We start from the raw sequence: 11,406 nt of genomic DNA on the forward strand, positions 1-11,406 counted from the left end.
AAGTGGTTTGGTGTGTCCTTGGAATTCAACTAGTCAGGATCAGATGGGTTTCTGCAGTGAAAGGATACAAGGAAACGGGGATATAGCCTACAGTGGGAACTCCTGTGATTTTGCTCCTCTGCAAACATTTCTCCTCTCCAAATGGATCTCTGTAGGAAACTTGACACATTCTTCTACTCCTGGGAGTCATGAATAAAGAAACCTGGGGTGTTTATTAGGTGACAGTGCTGTTCCTGCTGTGCACCTTTGCACCTGGCTCACAGACCATTTTCACACAGCCGTGGTCCAGAATGCGGGCAGACAAAATCCCAGCAGTTTTCTCTTGCCTACTTGACTTTTCAAATTCTTATTATGTGATGATTATCGCATCGTTTTGTCCATAATATCTGAAATAATTTGCCATGCAGTTTTGAATACAGTGCAAATACGTATTTTACTCTTAGAAATTTGAAAGTGAGTTACATTTAATAGTAGTTTGTGAGTAGTATGGCAATCAGGCCTTAAATGCGCCAATCAGGCTTGTAAATAAACCCATATTATCAGTCAATCTCTTCAATCTATTCATGTGTTTATATGGGATTTTATTCCTATAGAATAGAAAACTCGGAGCAGTGGCAAAGAAGGGGGGGGGGGGGGGTGGGGTGGGGCAGCAGCGGCCCTGCTCTGAGTGGGGCAGGGAAAGGCAGGCTCGGGATGCCGGGGTTTCTCACCTGAGGCACCCGAGCAGATGGTGAAGAGTCCCTCTTTTAGTGAAGGTAGACTGTTAAGAAGGTTCCAATGCAACGGCCGCTCTTACGAACAGAGCTGCACTCACGGTAGAAGAAAGGCAGCAGGAGACGGAATCCTGCAGTGGTGACCAATTCTCCCCACAGCCACCGCAGCCTCTCTCCCCTCCGAATGCTTGAGAGAACAAGAGCTGGGGGCTGCATGCAACCCCGTTTTGCCAGTCCAAAGTTCACTGTATCTCTGCCCTCACAAGACACCTCAGCTAAAGGGAGTAGCCAGCTGCATCCCTCCCCTGAGCGGTGACAACTTCTTTTGTCTCTCTTAAGTGTCCAGTCGTTATTGTCTCCTAGCGTATGGGGGAAAGCTCCTTAAGAGAAAAAAAACCCCCAAAAAATAAAAGGAGAACTACTAAAACCCCAACATACGGGTGATTCTCACTTTCCTTCTCTGTCCTGTGGTGGTCGGCGATGGAAGAGACGGGGCAGATTGCTCGGATGCAAGAAGCCGATTTTATTGATACAGAGCTGAGTATACCCTTTCAGCAGTAACTAAAAATAGATTCTTATATAAGCAGCAATCACTATAACAACCATATCTATGTTTCTCAATAACATTGCAAAACTACAAGCTAGCATTAACCGACACCAAGCATGCCGTTCCCTTATACTAGCTATTTCCTGGTAGGCCGTACTGCCTGCCATGGTTTGCGGCCTAGCAGCGTTAGTGCGTCCACTTCTGACATGAGTTTAGCAGTGCTCTCACTTCTGCTTTCTAGCTGTATCTCTACACTTCTCAGCTCCATGTAAAAGCACATGCTCTCAGTGTCGTAGAGTCCTTAGGGAAAGCAAACAGCGGTTCCGCTTCACACTGCTAAATGTGCCAGGACAGAAAACTTTCACTGACCTTGCCTTGCCTTTTCCTTGCAGCCTTTCCTCTTCAGAGTGAAAGATAGATTTAGAAGAACTATAAAGATTTTAGTTATCGGCTAGCTGTGTTGAGATTAGTTAGAGTAGGAAGGAATTTGGGCCCAGTGAGAGTTAATGAAAATAGTTAAGAGAGCTGGACCTGAAAGGGGTTTTAAGATGTGATTACCAAATAACTGATGATCTGTCATTTGCATGTTTGCTTAGCTGTGCTTAGAACGAGGAATAGAAACTTTGATAAGTTGGTGTAGGGAACAAGGACAATTACCAATTTCCTCCCTTGGTGGGAACCCGTTCAAAAGTCACGCAAGAGGAAACTTAAGAGGTCACTAAAGTAATTCGGATTGTTAAAGTTCAAAAAGGCAAAAAGGCCAAAATGAGGAAGATGAGTTACTTCATCTTTCTTGGGACCACTGACCCAATTCAAGACCACTGACTCCATTCAGGACACACACTATGCATGCTTAATGACATTTAAACTCATTTCCATATGAAGCGGAGAATGGGAGGTGTTAATGTTACGAATATGCATTTGTATTTTGGATATTCCTAATATGTGGAAATAAAAAGTGTCGTGTTTGCTTGGATCGGGGCCCTGCGTCTTAGGCAGCGCGGCAAAGGCGGCCACCCCTCGTCGCTCTGGGAAGGCCGGCCTCGGATCCCCGCTCTCTCCACCGGCACGGGCAGTGCCAGCAGCCTCTCGCTGCGGCCGCCGCTGGCCGAAAGCCTCGCCGCGCACCGCCCGGCCGGCCCCGCCGCTCCGCGGGGTCACACGGCACCTGCCGAGGGCGGCCGCCGAGCGACAGGAAGCAGAAGCGCTCACCGCCGCGCCACGCGCCGCCCCGCCCGGGCGCTCCTCTCCTCGCGCTACCACCATGGCGCCGGCCCGCCCCGCCCCGCCTTCCCCGTGGCCTGCGGCGCAACGCGGGTGCTCCGAGCCACGCAGCACGCGTGCGGCCGGGCCCTGCCGAACCGCAGGCGGAGCCGGGGCACGGCCCGGGCCGGAGAGCTTCCGGCGAGGCTGGGCGGGCGGCGAGCGCGGCCGAGCGTGAACGCGCCAGGCGGGGTCGGCCGGCGGCGCGATGGAGCACTAGATGGAGGCGGCAGCACCGCGCGGCATAAAATGGCTGATCGTCCCGCAGCCGCCCGCTCCGCAGCCCCTCGGCTGCTGTCGAGAAGGGCCCCGGCCCTGGCCGCGCCGGTGGCGAGGTGGCTCCGCAGCCCGCGGGCAGTCCATGCGGAGCAGGGGAGCACTGCGGGCAGCCCCGGGACCATGCAGCCGTCTGTAACGCGCGGTGGGAGCCGCCGGGAACTATTTTACACCTGCCGGGGGGCTGGGGAGGAGCACGGAGAGCACGCAGCAGGTCGCTGCCGTTAGGGAAAATTAATCCACGATGCCTGAGGTTTATGTCCGAAAAGGAGACAGAGGAGTCCTGCAACATTCTTCGACGACAGGGAGAGTCCATGGGGCTTTTCCCCTGGGGTCTGTCAAACGGTTGCGGGATGCAGTCCCCTTTTGATGTCAAGTTCCTGGCCACAGCACCCTTTTCCCCACTGGCTGAGGTATTCGGCAGATACAGACTTCCAGAACTGCCTACTCTAAGTCCCCCTCTAATATGCACCCCCCCCTTTTGGCATCGAAAAGGAAGAAAAAAACCCCATTCCTAATTCTATTAAGTCTTTGTTGCCTTGTTCTAGGTTCAGGAATTTAACACGCCCTGGATTAATCAACAGTCTCTGATGATTCGTAACAGTTCTAGAGAACTAATAGTTTCTTCTGTTACTTCACTCCCCATAAGTTCCTAGCCTTGTCTACAGGCCAATTCACACGGTCTGTTTGTAAAGACTCATCCATCTCATTCCTTTTAATCCCTCCTCTTTTTATTTGATCTGTATTTGTCTTTACAAACCTTAATTACCATTGATTTAATTTTTTCTTCTTGAGTCTTCTTGGCTTTTGCTATTATTTGCAGTGACATCCTTTTCTGTCCTTTTGTAGTCCTTTCTGGATCAGGTAGGCATGGCTGCTAGCGGCATCCCCTTGACCACCTGCTGAAAGAGCTGCACCCAGCATAGTGTCACGCATGGTCAAAAGATTAGAGTTGCTATAGCATATAAGAGGAGAAATGGTATTCATTTAGCCCATAGCTGGCCAGTTAATCATGAAAACATGTCCCATTACCATCCTTTCAACACTTGGACAGGTCCATGAGCTGAGGTTATTTCCTTTGTTATTTGTTTGACCACATTTCCGCTGTCCTGTGCTTGCAAACAGCAGCTCGAGTCATTGAATTTCCCACAAACTCCTCCTTCTTCTGCTAACAGATAATCTAATACCATCCAATGTTGAAAATACCGCTTTCCTCATTGAAGTGGGTTGCTCAGCAAGACGGTCAAGAGCTGTGGCTGGCTGGTTGGTAATTATTTCTGAGACAGCTTGTAACCTAATTATCTCATTGAAATGATAAATGGGTTCCCAGGCATCTGGGATTAATTCCTTAGGTTTCCAAGGGGCTGGTCCATCGTGTTGCGTAACTTGTTCTGGTGGCCATTCATCTTTTCCCCGTTTTGGGGTGCTCCCTGCAGCCAAGGCTGCCTCAGCTGACTGCTTTTCTCTAATTAAATCCTCACAGATTTTGATTCCTAAGCGATTTCCCTGAATTTGTAGTAGCAAAAAGAACAATGGTCTAATATACCCCAGGGATATACCATATCCCTGACCAGTTTGGAGGTAACCTGAGCTAAGCATGTTGGCCACAAATCCAATAATGTCCTTTCAAAGCCCGTGTTCCATTAGCAAAGGGGCCTTCCTACCCTTGGTCATCAATTGGCGGGTCAAAATACAGCAGGATTCCTGGGCCTAACGGTCCTCCAACAATAGCTGCCCCACCATAAGGGTCACAGTATTTGCATTTCCAAGCTCCCACACAGGGTTCCCATCTACATTTACATCTGCAAGTTGCTTGGTTGGATTTGGAGCAGAACTCACTAAAAGGCTTTGAGTTCCAATCCGGTGTTGCCATTCCCACTGATAATCACAAACAACATGTCTTCTACTTGTGGAATTTTTGTGGGGACAGCTTAAAAATAGGTGGTCAAAAAAACCCCTTGTCCCTCCCCATTGCTTTACAGGCTTCCAAATATTTTTCGTAAGAACACCTTACGCAGCTACCATTAGTGAGCTGAACAGGTATTTGATTGCAATTGTTTTGATATTTGGAACAATTGTAAGGAGGGCAATTGGAGGGCCAAACCCAATTGCTTAAAGCCAGAGGGAAAGTCAATTGACAAACGCCTTTTCCTACATAGACCCGCCCTGTCCTGTTTAGGCAATAAGTGCCTGTTGGAGAAGAATGAAGTGGCCATGGACTTCCTTCTTTGGCCCCAAATCCCATGCCATTGTGGCCCTCCCATTGACCCACCATTTAGGTTCAGCTGGGCTAGCCAACCATGGCCACTCTTCAGATCCTCCTGGCCCTCCACAGAGCCAGCAATTGCTAAGGTTCAAAACTTTTGCTACTTCTTCTCCTAAGGCTGCCAATTGATTCTCCCACTCCTGGCCTAAACTTAGCTGACCATATAAAAGTAGAATTATTAAGGAAAATGTTTTAATAGTGTGATCTAATTAGCTAGTCTAATTTTCCCGTTGTCTTCTGCACCACCTGTGGCAATTGACGACACAGAAACTACTTAACGTGAAACAATGGCTGCAAGTATTAGCGCCCCAGTGAGTGGAGATTCTAGAGGAGGGATACCCATAGAGACTATTTCAGCAGATGGTCTGTGGGTCGGCACTCAGGGCTTCCTCTGATGTCGAAGCACTGGCTACTGCTCCGGCCCACTCCTGCAGAGTGTCAGTCACGGCCTCCCGGCCTTCTCCTCCAGCTGAGATGTGCAAATCTCTGAGGCTTCAGAGACCTTGACCAGAGAGTGACGGGTCCACCTGTGTTCAGCTGTCTTGATGGCTGTTTCTGTCGTCAGTGACACTTGGAATGGGCCACGCCATTTCACCGCCACTGGCGCTTCTTTCTACTCCTTAACTAGGACTCAATCTCCTGGTTGGAGGTTACAAGCAGCAAAGTCCAAAGGTGGGGCTTGTGCCAGCTGAGCTTCCTGTTGAAGGGGTTTCACAAGAAGCAGTATCCTGGCCACAGATGGTTTTAAATATACATCACTTACCTCTACTCCCCCACTAGGTTGAGACTTAGCCGGGTAATTCGTAACAACGACGGAAAGGGGGATAACGGAATCTCTCTTCTGGGTCGGGCTCTCATTCTCGCCAAAGCCAATGTCCAAAGCCCTAGCCATGGCATCTTGGTTTCTATTACCAGCTTCAAAAGGTGTTTATTCCTCTATTCATTGTTTTCTACCCCAGCCGAGCTCTGGGGGTGCCAGGGCCTAGGGAGGTTCCATTGTGTTCCTAAAGAAGCCAAAACCCCTTGAAGGATCTTTCCTGTAAAATGAGTTCCCCTATCTGAGTCTATTGCTTCTACAATGCTGTATCTTGGAATGATTTGTTCCAAAGATGCCTTAATAACTGATCCTGTCATTGCTGAAGCAGTTGGAAATGCCTCTGGCCACCTTGCTAGCTGACATACCATTAGCAGAAGATATGAAGCCTTCCCACTTGGGGCATCTCAGGAAAATCCACCTGGCATCTTTGGAAGGGACATGCAGCCCAAGGCCTCCCTCCCCTGGCAAGTTACTTTGTAACTTGGCTGTTTGCTTTAGCACAGATCAAGCAACCTTCAACAGCTTGTTTTGCCAGTCTAAAAAGACCCCCAGCAACATACAGCATGAGGAAGGCTTCTGCCAATCCTCAGGAAGTGCAAGGACTCTCTTCACGGAGTTCTTTTAATATTGGTAGGGCCAAAGCTTCTGGTATCTCTTGTTTGCCATCCCTTATAAACCAATTCTTGTCTTTTTTCTCTGCCACACGGCTTTTTACTGTATCTCGAACTCCTCTGGTAGAAAAGACAGCTTCCCGGGCAGTGATGGAGTCGCTGGGAGCAAAGGGGGCATCTTGGAGAGTTCTGGCAGAAGTGTTGCTTTCTGAATTTCTTCATCCACCAAAAAGGAGACAGAGGAGTCCTGGAACATTCTTCAACTACAGGGAGAGGCCATGGGGCTTTTGCCATGGAGTCTCTCAACTGATTGCGGGACGCAGCCCCCTTTTTATGCTAAGTTCCTGGCAACAGCACCCTCTGAGGTACTCGGGAATGACAGACTTCCGGAACTGCCTACTCTATGCTCCCCTCTAATAGGCACCCCCCTCTTGGTATGGAAAAGGAAGAAAACGAAACTATTCCTAATGCTATTAAGTCTTTGTTGCCTTGCTCTAGGTTCAGGAATTTAACACGGCCTTGGCTGAGCAACAGTCTCTGTCGATTAGTAACAGTTTCTAGAACTAACACTTTCTTCTGTTACTCCCCTACCAGTAAATTCCTAGCCTTGTCTAAGGACGGATTCACACGGTCTCTTTGTAAAGACACATCCATGTTACTCCTTTCACTCCCACACCTTCTTGGAGGTGGGACGGCTCCCCCTGGCACAGCACCTGGCACAAAACCCCCCTATGCGCACACGCACACCTGCACTTACCCTGCACTCCGCTGCACACACACACACACACACCTCCCGCACACTAACACCCCCCTCCACATCCCCACCATGCTACTTGCAGTGGCCCCGCCCCTGCCATCCCGGCCGGCTGGCAGCACCCACTCCTCACATGCTTCCCCATGCCTTGCGTTTCCTTGCTGCCCCCTCTGTAGCCTTCCCTCAACCTGCCTTTTCTCCCCTGCCTTGCATTGGCTTGCTCACCCATCCCCCACCTGACTTCCTTTCACATTCGTCTAGGTCTGGCCTCACCTTTCCTTTTCCTTCTAGGACCCTCATTGTCTTGCCTTGCCTCGCCTCGCAAAGCCACCACTTGCCTTGCCCTGCCCTTGAAGCCCTCCCTTGCCTTGCATGACCTTGCTCACCCCTCCCCCACCTGGAATTCAAGACCCCTTTTCAATGACATTTCATGGCCTTGCCCTGCCCCTTCTGCTCCTCCTAGGAATCTCAAAGCTCTCAAGCATCTCCGGTGTTTCAGGATCACAGGAGAGGAAGACCAGGGGAGGACGCATGTTGCCACACTCATCTCCATGGGCAGCCTTTGTCTGGGAGCAATCCTTGCATGTCTTGAATCTTGGAAGGGCAATTCACATTTTGCCCTTGAGCTCGGGGACCAGAATGAGAGTTCTTTTGCATACAAAGGAAAGCAGGTAGCTCAAGTCTTTTAGGTGCAGAGGAGACATGACCCACGCGGGATCAAGGCCACACAAAGCACTTGGTCCTGGCCACTTTTGTGTACCAGCAGTCCTTGAATGTACTTCTCACCTGCCTTGCCTGGCCTTGCCTTGGCAACACAACAGTTTCCTTGTCTTGCCCTGCTAGCCCTCTGGAGCCTGCTGGAGCCTTGCATTCCTTTGCATGGCCATGCCCCGCCCTTGACCTGCCTACTGCTTTCCTCCAGGGCCTTGACTTGCCAAGCACTTCCTGTTTCTGCCTGGCCTACCCATCAGTGGACTTTCCTTCCTACGGCCAGCCTTGCCTCTAACGTCTGGGCCTTCTCTTGCCTACCACTCCATTTGCTTTCCCCTCACTGCTCTGGTCTTGCTTAGCTCTCCCTTGACTTGCCCACAATTGCCTGCACTTGCTTTGCAGTGCCTTGCCTGCATGGAAGGCAAGGGCAAGAGTGGCAGGCAGGGCAAAGCAAAGCCAGCAAGTTGTAGGTAGTGCGAGGCAAGGCAGACGTAGGCAAAGGAAGCAGAGCAAGGGTAGCTTAAGAAGAACTCGACAAGGTACTGAAGGCAAGGCAAGGCCAAGAGACTCGGAGTGCCAGTGTTGCTGGAGCAGATGTTAAGGTAGCATGCGGAGGAATAGTCCAGCAAGACATTTCTCTTCTGGCCCCTGGGCGTGTAGGGGCAATTGTTGGATCTATTCAATACTGGAGGTGGATCAGTGGCTGGATATGTGTTGTATTTTGGAGGAGGGGATGCCGTTTCTTTGGAGATGGGCTTGTAGTTGCTCTCTTTGGCAAGGAAAGCAGGTTTGGACGTGCACATCAGGTGCTCTTAGGGATTTTAAGGGCTTTTCCCAAGAGGCAGAGCTCTCTCTGGGTTAGAGCTGTTGAGCTGTCCGTGGGAATGCAAAGGCCAAGCTTGTGAGCCTTTTGTCCCGATGCCTTTAGTGTGTGAGCAGTCCGTGGTGCCGTTGTCTTTGGATCCTGACTCTAGGAGAGGGAAGGCTTAGGATGGTAGCTAGAGCTGAGAAGGAAAGTGCTGAGAACAGCGTGTGGGCTGCTAGTTTGAGGGGTGCAGTTGAAGTTGCAGGCAGTAAGATCTTCGTCAGCCGGCACTGTTTTGAGCTCTGTTTTTGCCAGATGGTTTCAAGATGGTAGGCAGAATCTGCGAGAGGGAAAAGATTTGTTTGGGCCAAAGAGGTTTGTCTGGCTCTTGGAGTGTGGTGTAAAGAAGAGTCTGCTCTTGGAAGGGGAAGATGAGGGAAATCTTTTTGTCCTGATGTGCTGTTGATTGGAGTGCAGGGACGTTTGCAACTTGCCTCTGCCCTTGGGGTGGTTTCGAGCAGCGCCAGGTGCTTGGCCTTCTTTTGCAAGTCGTCAGCGCCATCGTGCGGTTGTTTCGATGAGCGCTGACAGTGCCGGGGAAAAAGCCAAGCGCTTCGCTGGCGCGGCCGCAGTCGTGTGCGAGCAGTTGGTGGAAGAGCTCCGCTGTGCATCCTGCTTCTTGGAGACACAAAAGAATGTGATCCTGCGCGTCGCGGGGAAGCAAGAGGAATCTTTTCATTGTTGGCTGTGCAGTTTCGAAGCGGCAAAAGTCAAGGCAGTTCCAGCACGGCCTCTTTCTTTCAGAACCTTCTCTGTGCCATCTTGAACATGCTCAACATGGAACTCGCACCCACTGGACTGCATCAAAGGTCCTGGAGAGACGCACTTTCCTTCAAGCTCTAGCTACCATCCTACCCTCCACCTCTCGCGGATCCCAAAGCCCTTCCAAACATCCAGCAGCTGCACGCAGAGAACAAGTGCTAGAACAAGGCGTTGGCCTTCCTAGTCCCTCTAAAGTCTGTAAACTAGGCGAAACATTGCAGTGACCAGCACTTTCCTTCGCAACTATCTATAGAGCGTCATCACATTCTCTCAGAGTGGCTAAGTCCACCCTTGCAGCGCAGCATTTCCAGCCACAGTTGGGACTGAGAGATGGGCCAGGTGAGAAAGCATTTGTTGACTATCCCTCGTCTCTGGAAGACTTGATACTCGCAGCGCAATCACGTCCACACACCTTCAGTGTGGCCAAATTCAAGCAGCTAGAGCTCACAGAGATGGGAGAGTCAGGAGAGAAGCCGTTCCAAAAGTAGCGTGTACTTACAGCAGCATTAAACCTGTGCACAGTAGTCTACAGCACTGTAGACCCTGGCTTCTCTGACAAGACGTGCCATCCCATTGTTGGCTCTCGCAGCTCGGTTGCTAGCTGCTCTCCTGAAGAAAAGAACTAGAAGGAAAAGCCAATGCTGGGCTGCACCTTCCCCTTGCCTCACGTAAAAACCACTTCAACTCCCCGCTGCACTCTCTACTTCCCCTCTCCTTGGCATCGACCACTGTGTTTTCAGCATCTCGGAGCCGAAAGGTAAGCGCCAGTGTTCCCAGGGATGGTTGGAAGAGGGATAAGTAGTAGCACAAGTAGCTGTCGTTGAACTTCCTCCTTCTCAATGCTAACGTGAATTCGGCAGGCAGGCGAGCGCCAGCCACGCTCCTTTCTCAGTTTGTACGCTGCGGACGCGAGCCCGGTGCTCGGCGCCTTCGTTCGGCCTCTTTAGTACCCATGTGGCGCTTTCGTTCTGCCGGAGTCGAAGCGTCGTCTACTTCTCGCCCAGAGAGCACGGTGCCGGCAGCGAAATGCTCCAGCCCACTGCTTGTGCCGACACACGCCTGGGCTATGCACTTTGCCTCTCAGCGACATACAGCAGCACATTCGGTCTAAATGTAAAGGGAAAGATTCTCGGCTACGTCTGGCACGGAGAACAGCTGTAGTTCAACGGGCTTACCCAGAGCTTGCCCCGACGCGTGGGAACTTGTATTTGCACCACATTCCAGTGGCAGTCCTCTTTCCTTTACAGGCTGCACAGCGCCGTCAGATCGCGGTGCTCTCTGCACGTGCCTTCTCACTTCCAAGTAGCACCGCGCACATTAGAGCCTTGCAGGGAGAGAAGACGCGGATAGTCGTGTCGCACAGAAGAACGTGGCAGGGCGAAAAGGTGTTCTTCTTTTGTCCTCCTCGTCGCCCAGAGTGTAGTGCTGTGTTGAAAGTCTTGGCCAGCGAAAAGCTAATCCAGCCAGTGTTTCTCTCCTGATGCATTTCGCTGAGCGAGAGCTACGCGGACAGTTTGGACTCTGTGAAGCAGCAAGAAAATGCTTGTCCGTCGAGCTGAGGAAAATCCGTGCACAGCGCACTGTGGATGCGTGCAGTGTTGGCGCTGAAGAGCGGCAAAGCTCAAAGGCATCGCTGGGCTTCAGTTCTGTCCAGACCGCAGAAGGCGAAGAACGAAGCAGCTGAGCACCGGCTGCATGTACTCAGTGGAGCGAATTTCAAATGTCCAGTCAAAAGCCTCTTCACTAGCAGATTCAGCTGAGAATGCTCTGGCTGCTTCACAAAGGAAGGTGCTGTGTTGCACTTCCTGGACACTACCTGGT

This window comes from Corvus hawaiiensis, chromosome 12 (assembly GCF_020740725.1).
Source record: "Corvus hawaiiensis isolate bCorHaw1 chromosome 12, bCorHaw1.pri.cur, whole genome shotgun sequence".
Taxonomy (NCBI): domain Eukaryota; kingdom Metazoa; phylum Chordata; class Aves; order Passeriformes; family Corvidae; genus Corvus; species Corvus hawaiiensis.